This window comes from Maylandia zebra, linkage group LG3 (genome assembly GCF_041146795.1).
Source record: "Maylandia zebra isolate NMK-2024a linkage group LG3, Mzebra_GT3a, whole genome shotgun sequence".
Lineage (NCBI taxonomy): Eukaryota > Metazoa > Chordata > Actinopteri > Cichliformes > Cichlidae > Maylandia > Maylandia zebra.
The window spans coordinates 46590141-46599459 of record NC_135169.1 but is presented as its reverse complement, the minus strand read 5'-3'; the positions used below and the strand labels follow the sequence as shown (position 1 = coordinate 46599459).

Here is a 9319-nt window from a genome sequence, read left to right as displayed (position 1 = left end):
GCAGGTCTGGAGGCTGACCGTGGTGGCAACACAGTTCAGGAGGCAGCCCATGACGATCCTAAGCTGATGGCCTGGAAAGTGGCCAGCGACGGTGAGGTGCAGGCCGTGCTGGACGTGCATGTGCAGGCTTGTCTGGACGAGGACGTGGTCATGGCCGTGGGCTCATGGACAGCTTGGCTAACAGCTGGTATGCAGGACCAGACGAGACGGGACCAGAAGAGGCAGGACCAGACGGTAGCATGGTGTTTGCAGGTGGTGGCACGGAAGCCGTGTATGGTGGCGCTGACGGTGGTGCTGATGGCTGGATGGGCTCGCCTGAGCTCCAAGCAGGAACAGAAAACAACTGGGTGGACTCTCCAGAGCCCCCAGTCAACACTGATGGTGGCGTAGAAGTCACGGATGGCTGAACCGACTTCTTGGAGTCCCCACCAGAGACAGAGAGCTGGAGTAGCTCTCCAGAGCCTCCAGCCGGAACAAATGGTTGGACAGACTCTTTGGAATCCACAGCAGAGACAGATGGCTGGTGAGGCTCACCAGAGCCCCCAGCAGAAACAGAAACAGGGCCAGCAGACACAGGGCAAGCAGGTGCAGAGACCCCTGGCTGAGACAAAGCTGGCTGGAGCTGTGCAGGGCATTTGCTCTCCTCAGGCAATGACAGCAAAATGAAGTCCTCAGCTGGCTGAATAAGCTCAGTAGAGCTTCCGGCAGAGGATGGAGGTGGCTGGAGTGGCTCACCAGAGCCAGCGAGAACAGGCAGTGGGCCACAAAGTGCAGAGGCCCCTGCCTGAGGCGAAGCAGAGCCAGCAGGTGTGGAGAACCCTCCCTGAGCTGGCGGCTTAGGAGGTGGATGAGCAGAAGACTGAGCTAGCAACTGAACTGATGACTCAGGTTGTAACAGAGTAGATGTCTGAACTGGTAACAGCGCTGTTGATTGACTCTTAGCTGCTCTTCTCTGGGGAAGTAAATACTGGATAAATACTTATATTTAAGTTTTTATTGTTTCACAAAAGGTTAGAAATGGAATGTCCACAGTTTAGAGTTTATTTGCAGATGTTTTTTTAAATAAGCTTGGCAGAGGCAAAGAAAAAGCAAAAATAGAAAGAATAAAGAAAAGAATAATGAAATCACGTCAATTCTACTTAATTAACTCTGAGCTAATGATGAGTTTGCAGTGAGGTGGAACACATCTTCAGTGCTGAAAGTCCCTATCTCACCACCAACCTCTCTCACTCCAAAAATAGGAACATAGTGCAGATCAATTAAATGCATCACACTTATATCAGAATATATCAGTTCTCCCTGAGCTGCATCTTCTTAATCTAAATTGCGATGCTGTTGTAGAAACCTACAGTGTATCCAGAAAGTATACAACGCTTCACTTGTTCCACATTTTGTCATTACAGCCTTATTCCAAAATTGATTAAATAAAATGTTCACCTCAAATTTCTACACACCTTACCTCATAAGGACTTGTTGGTGAGGAAGTCTTCCCCCTCACAACGACCAGACTCTGTGTCTGACCTCGGCTGATGTGAGGAAAACTCTTCACAGAGTTAACCCAGGGAAAGCTGCTGGTCCAAATAACATCCCTTGGAGAGTACTCCGAGAACGTGCAGACCAGCTGACAGATATCTTCACTGACATCTTCTACCTCTCCCTGAGCACTGCTGTCGTCCCAACGTGTCTCAAGACCACCATCATCATTCCTGTGTCAAAGAAGTCTTCAGTGTCCTGCCTCAATGACTACCTTCCAGTTGCACTCACACCCATCATGATGAAATGCTTCAAGAGTCTCCTGATGAGTCACGTTAAGACCAGGCTGCCACCCACACTGGACCCACTGCAGTTCACCTGTCGCCTCAACCGGTCAACAGATGACACCATCGCCACCACTCTACATCTTGCCCTCACCCACCTGGACAATAAAGACACATATGTACAAATGCTGTCCATTGATTTCAGTTCAGCATTCAACAAAATCATTCCTCAGCACCTGATTGGAAAACTGAGCCTGCTGGGCCTGATCACCTCCCTCTGCAACTGGAGTCTGGATCTGTAACAGCATCTCCAACACAGCCACACTGAGCACTGGAGCCTCTCAGGGCTGTGTGCTCAGCGCACTGCTGTTCACTCTGCTGACTCACCACTGTGTAGCAGTGCACAGTTTGAACCACATCATCAATTTTGCTGATGACACGACTGTGGTGGGTCTCATCAGCAAGAACGAGTCAGCATACAGAGACGAGGTGAAACTGCTAACAGACCGGTGTAGAGTCAACAACCTGTCTGTAAATGTGGACAAAACAAAGGAGATGACACTCTTCACCCTGCTGTCTTCTGGAAAGAGGCACCAGAGCATTCATGCCCTCACTGCCAGACTGCGAAACAGCTTCTTCCCCCAGGCAGTGGAGTGTCTAGAAAATTTTTGTTGGTGGGGGCAGATAGGGGCACAGATTTGGAGAAGGGTGGCAGATGTAATTGGCAGATAATGTTAAAAACAATTCTACCAACCGTTAACCATAATTCAATAACCCTGTAAACCTAATAACCGAATGCGCTTTTAACTCCTATTAGAATGAGATTTTAACCACTATGGTGCAAAGTTTTTAGATACTGCGTTGATAAAGTACAAGAGATACAATCAGTCAGTGTTTATTCAGCAAGTAAATACTTTCTATGCTGCCTTATGGTAAACTTTGGTAATATTGATGTATAAAGAACAACACTGGCTGATGATGACATACAGTCAGCTGGCATGGTGACACTGCCAGTATAACCTGCAGGGCTGGACTGGGACAAAAAAAATTGGGCATTTTCACTACAGACCAGCCCACCAGGTATTAAAGCCATAAAGCCTTTGAATGAAAACAAACGCTGTTGTGACAGTGATGTACACTGTCTTTTTGGTATATGGATGATTTCTATACATTTTACGTTAGATAAAAACTTTGTTCGCAAGATTCAGATAATTATTTAATAAAAGCTAAATATTTTAAATGAGAATAAAAAAGAAAAGTATTTCTTTTTGCCCCCCTCTCCCTGTTAATGCCCTACCTGGCCCCCTGGCAACACTTTGCCGCCCCTGCACAGTTACCAGCTGTCAGCTACTTAGAAAAGATCCTGGTGTTATTTGTCTCTCAGAAACAGTTCATAACTTCCCTTCAAGTCATTCATGTTAACTAAAAGGTAAACCTGTTTCTCCATCACAGCTCTGATGATTCAGTAAGGACATCTCCTGGTTTCATCTTCATGTTTCCCTCTCATCACATATACAAACCGACATCATGACCAGCAGCTTTACAGCTGTGGCTCCAGCAAACATCAGCTGATACTAGAAATTAATATTAAATAAATTCTAACAACAGCTGATCAAGCTTAAACGTGCTGCTGTTGTTTACCACAACATCCGCTGGTTTCCTGTTTCTGGCGCAAAGTGGGCGATAAACAAACAAGAGAGAAAAGCCGATCAGCTGATCACTGATCAGTTTCATGATTGAAGTAGCAATAGAAGAGGCAGCTGTAAAGACAGGATAACTCCAGCTTTGTGTCTTTTTCCATTCTAGCTAAAGTCCGGGACAAACTGCGTCTCTTCTCAGCTCAATACGGAACACGTAAATTTTTCTCTGAATGAGGGACCATTCCATTTTTTAAGGAGCTGTTGGCAACTCTACTAACTAACCTTATGAATGAAATAAAGTTCACTATCAGTAACATCATAGCAACCGAACAGCTGTATAGAAACTCGTCATGCTAGCTCACGCAGTATGAGGTATTGTAACTGACTGTAAAAAGTCAGCACAACGAAAATAAACTGCACCTAAACTTGGTTTATATCTGACCCAGATAGACTGCAGGTCGTAACTTCTTACCTGAAGTTCACTTGACACTTGGACCGGCGGCTGCCTCGGCGCTCTCCTCCTGCTTCACCTTCCCTCATCCACCTGTTGCCTCTGTGGAAGCTCCGCCATAGCCACCACCAAACAACTGAGTTATTTTTACACATCGGCCAGCATCTTGCCAATCCACCACCTCTCATTGTTCATGCCGTTACAAAAAAAGTCATCAGCCCACCATGCAAACGTCTGATGGCTAGTCCAGCTATGTTAACTTGTTAATCTTTCGCCGAAAAAATGTTTTCTGCGGTGCCATCTTTCGTGCTTGGCTCGCCTACCTTTGCTAACATGATGCTCATAGTGCAGAAGCCGGTGCTGTATTCACTTACCCTCGGATATCTGAGCTTCACTGTGAAACCATAATCGTACATTTGATATTTCATTAAATTTTATTGTTTTAGCTTCGGGGTGGCACCTGGGGTGGCCAGTCTGGTTGAGCCTGTACCCCCCCAGGCCACCCCGCTGGACACGCCACTGCCCCCAGGCTACACACACACACGTATCGTTCTGTTCTGTCTGGTGTTGAACTTTTTTTTTCTTGTAATTTTTGCACCTTGCACATTATGTAGTCACGTGTTTATTGTCTGTTATATGCCATATGTAGCGCCATGGTTTTGGAGGAACGTTGTCTCGTTTCATGGTGTACTTTACCACTACACATGGTTGGAATGACAATAAAACCACTTGACTTGACTTGATCACTACCAGCAGCCATGACTGTCGACATGAGGCAAGCATGCATGCAATGCTGAAAATCAGTCAACTCAAAAATAAATTAACTGTTAACAGTCTTTAAATTGTTTGATTTTATTGTCTGATCAACTTTTTTTTATTAACTTTTTTAGTATTTCCGCAATGATTTATAATGTTTCACAACATTTTTTGGCACATGGCTGTGTATTGTAGAACATGAATAACATTACAACAACAGACGGTGCGTTTTTGAAATTATCATTATTGTTTTAGCTTTAGACAGTTCCTTACCTTATCTGATTATAAAATCTGCTTTTAAATATTGTTTTTAAAGGGATATTTATTCTGTTGACCAAATTCAATTTTCCCCCTTTATTTCCATGCAGTACCTGAGGCAACGTTCTTTAACTAGAAATGAAAAAGCAAAAGTCACATCCTCCAGGATTTCATTGAATAATTGAATTTTATCTAACAGTGGAGTGAGTGTGATTGCTATTGTGACAAATGGGACTATTGCTGTGAACCAACAACACGAGGCTGAGAGATCTCAAACCAAGTAACTCTCAGAAGTGTCTGAATCAACAGTTTATTATAACAGTGACACTAATGGATCATTTCTGGATCATCTCTGTGATGAAGAGCCCCTTTACATCAGCCACTGAAATGAAGAAAACTCAGCACGAAACAACAGCAAAGAGTATTACTGAGTATGGATTATAATATATAGGGTCTAACTTACAATACAAAGCACCTTGAGGCATTGTCGTGATTTGGCGCTGTATAAATGGAATCAAATTGAACTGAAAGAGAAGACTTCACAAGGTCACAGATGCAACCTAACAGTTTAATAACACACAATTTATAAACTTACTGCTTACAGTAAAACAGTGAGATATGCTGCATGAAAAGCTGAAAATGCATTTTTTTAAAGGCATGATATGTGTTAATGATAAAAAAGAACTATCATATAGAAATGATGAAAAGAGAGAGAGAGAAAGCAAGCGAAAAATGTCATCAGCGTGTCAGCTTTCCTCTCACATGCCTCTGTCTTACAGAAAAGATGCTAAAATATAAGTAAAATCAGTTAACAAGAAACTTTAGACTTAGAACAAAAAAAACTGAAAAAAAAAGAGCAGGCTTTAAACCGATTGAGCAGAATAATGTTAGGAAGAGCGAGAGAACAGCCTAAACATTTCAAAGCTGCAGTAATAAGTTCATAACTAGACATGTGGCATCAAAGTCGTAACGGCTTCAGTTCAGTGTAGCTTCACCCTGGAGTACACACATTCACTCCAGATACCATCTCTCTGTTCATTTGATCTCTTGATTTCGAGGTTTTCTTCACCTCTAACCTGAGAAAAAGTACAATAATGTGAATGAAATCAAAATTATGAGCCACTTAGGATGGTGTAATGATTATATAAATATTCAACTAAACAGCACATACCTTGGACAGAGGTGAAAGTCCTGAGCTAAACTCTGAAAAGCAGGCAAAGTGATTGGTGTTATGCTCAGTGGAACACACAGTATAGAGATCAACAGCATCGGTTACTGTACAGTGGTAGCGGTTTCTCTTACTGATCATGAACACAGCAAAAACCAGATAAACACCCATGATGATGATGATGATGATGCATGACAGGGTTCTCTCACGGACACAAAAACTCTCGTGATCATTGATGTCGTCTGGCAATACAGACAGGAGACATTAGAATTTCATTTCAAACCAATTTCTAATGTATGAATTGAAAAAGCAAGAAAGAGGTTATAAAAAGATAATCATCATATGTGTATTTGGGAAATTATGAGTTTTAAACACAAGATTTTCTACTGCAAAAAAATCTTAAGTAAATTATACTCCAAAATTACTTATACCAATCTTGGTCCCATTTCCAAGCAGTATTTGTCCACATGCATTGACAGCACAGTAGTAGACCCCAGCGTCATCCCGGCTCCTGACGACAAAGTTGTACTCGCAGGTAGTTCGTCCTCTGTCAGTTCTCTGGGAGATGTTGTTCTTATTGTCAGAGCAATAAATCATCTCTGGAGCAGAACCATCCGAGTTTTTCAGCCACATGAAACTAGTGAGTTCTGCTGTGCATTGAGCAGAGTGAAGAGAACAGCTGAGAGTCACAGAGTCTCCGGACCTCACTGACTTTGATTCTGGCTGCTGGACGACAGAGTCGCTGATTGTCTTTGCACCTTGGAAAACAAACCATTTGGACTGTGATTGTTAGCATTGTGTTCATATTCAGTTGAAATTATGTGAAATGCAAACATGTCCAAACATACCTGTCAACATCAGAAATGTTCCTGACCCAAACTGAACCTCACTTATGTGTAAGACTCCACAGAAGTATGTTCCAACATCTTCCCATGATGTTTTATTTATGGTCAGATGATTGTTAGTCATGTCAAATTTAACTGAAGAACGGTTAACAAATTCATCACTGAACTCTCACATTATAGTAAGAATCAGCTTTTACCACCAGCTGTAGTTTCCTCCCTGTAGTCACCTTGTACCACACGGTTTTCTTTGATGCGCTCTTTACGAAGCATTTAATAGTAGCTGAGTCGCCAATCTTCACTGTTTTCAAAGATTCAGGCTGAGAGACATCACTTAACTGTGCTGCACCTGAAATAATTCAGACAGACTCAGTTTCACACAAATGAAGATCAAAAGTTTACACAAGTCAATTTCTTTTACTTACATAAAGAGCAGATCAGGAAAACGTTCACAAAGAACATCTTCATCTTGTCTCCTTCTTCAGTACAGCAGTCCACACCTAATGAAGCAGCAGTATACTTCTCAGATTTAAAAACGCCAGCTTGTCCTACATTTTGCCACATCTGACAGGTCTGATTGGTTCATCACCATCACACTGCAGAACATGATTGGCTCTGTCGCGTAACGTGGCGTAGCGAGAGACTGAGGCCTGGCCGCCCCCTGCCATCAAAGCTGAGGGGGTAAAAGGACTTGACATTCAGCCTTATGTGTTAAAAATGTGTTAATAAAAAGTGGTTAAACAGAGCTTTTTCCTATAGTTTGGTCATCATCTTCATTTGTAATCAAGGACAAATAAAAAATGTAAGTGATCAATATGCAGAGAAATGCAGTTTAAATTGTGGAAATGTCTGTTCTAATGTTTAGAGTTTTGTGTGTAGACATGAGCCATAATCAACCTTTTGTTCGTTGGACTGAGAAGATAAGGACTGTGTCACTAACCAGTCAATATACTTTTGAACAACAAAAACAATGTTAAATGTTGTAAACGTCAAACACTCAATTGTCAGTTCATTGTCATTGTGCTGACAGTTAAATGTGCTCAATACTAATTAAAAAATAATCAGTTAACGTTAATTATGTTTAGGTTGACAATTTTAATATTGTGAAAAAAAATGACTTTAAAGACAGGTTTAATCCAGGCTGTGCTGAAAACCTATGTAGAAAATGCCTTGAGAGATATGAGTGTGCGAATGTGTGTGTGTGTGTGTGTGTGTGTGTGTGAGAGAGAGAGAGAGAGACAGAAACTAAATGAGAGTGCACACAGGACACTCTGATCTCTGAATGTCTCACAGTTAAAGTGCATGACTTAGTAAAAAGGGGGATTGTATTGAGTAAATTGTGACGGAGAAACAGTTTGCAAGAGAAAAAGTATTCGGATTAAAAGTGAATGTGAAGAATGGAAAGTGAAGCTTATTCAGATATGATTGAATGTTCAAATGTAACTGAATTATCTTTGATAAAAGAGAGAGAATGATAACGTGTGGCTGAGGATCTATTGACCTGGTTGATTGAGTAGATATTAGAGAGAGAGAGAGAGATGGGGCGAGTGGGCACTTGACAAAGTCTAAACTGGGATGTATGGAGGTGTTTTCGGTTTGTTCCCAGCGGTCCTGTAACATTAACAGTTTAGATCATTGGATCTCAGAATTCCAGCAGAGATGCATAGAGGGAGAGAGGACTGCCCATATTCTGGACTTGCTGCGATGTCAATAGGCCAGTCATCCATAAAAACAAAGCAAATCCAGGCATATTTTGAATATTCTTCCTGAGCTAATTACTACTACAGCTGTAGTTTGTGGCTACACGCATTCAGTGGTGTGATCAAGCATTTGTCCCCTTCCTGATTTCCTGTTTTTTTGTATGTTTGTCACACACTTAGACCCCCGGAGAGCAGTCATTTTGGTTTTCTACCTTAGAACCCCGCGGAGTCATCATTTTGCGTTTCTACCTTTAAAAGCCGGAGAGCAGTCAGTCAAATGCTGGAGTCATTCATATGTATATTGGGTCGTTACCTAGGAATTCTGGAGGGAGGGGAGTGGGGGTGAGTGATTGAGGGGGTGGGGGAGCTGCTAAAAGCGGTGAGCTTCCTTTTGTGTTTCATCTTGATGCATTCTCAATCATCCAGGGAAACAAATCTCCAAAAGTCACCAACTTGGAGTGTTTCAGTTTGCCATCTTGGGGAGAAATCAACACACATGGGTGTATGTCCTTTGTTGCTGACATTTATTGATAAAAACAGTACAAAAAACCAACCATTTGTACACATATTTACAAATAATTCAACATTGTCAGCAATCACTCACAATCCTGGCACTGCCATGGTACCTGTAGTCTGCATTTACCACATGTGTACCTGTAGCAGTGAACACATCGCACAGTGGCCTGATTTTTCTTGCATTTGTGTTTGACCTGACACGTGGCTCTTTTTCCAGGGCTCGGTGTGGAG

The 9319-nt window shown here is 42.2% G+C and overlaps 1 pseudogene; it reads right to left on the bottom strand.

The window, feature by feature from the left end:
• Nucleotides 1-5842: 5842 nt before the first annotated feature.
• LOC112430931 (uncharacterized) lies at nt 5843-7340 on the bottom strand (annotated as a pseudogene).
• Between the last annotated feature and the right edge of the window lie 1979 nt (nt 7341-9319).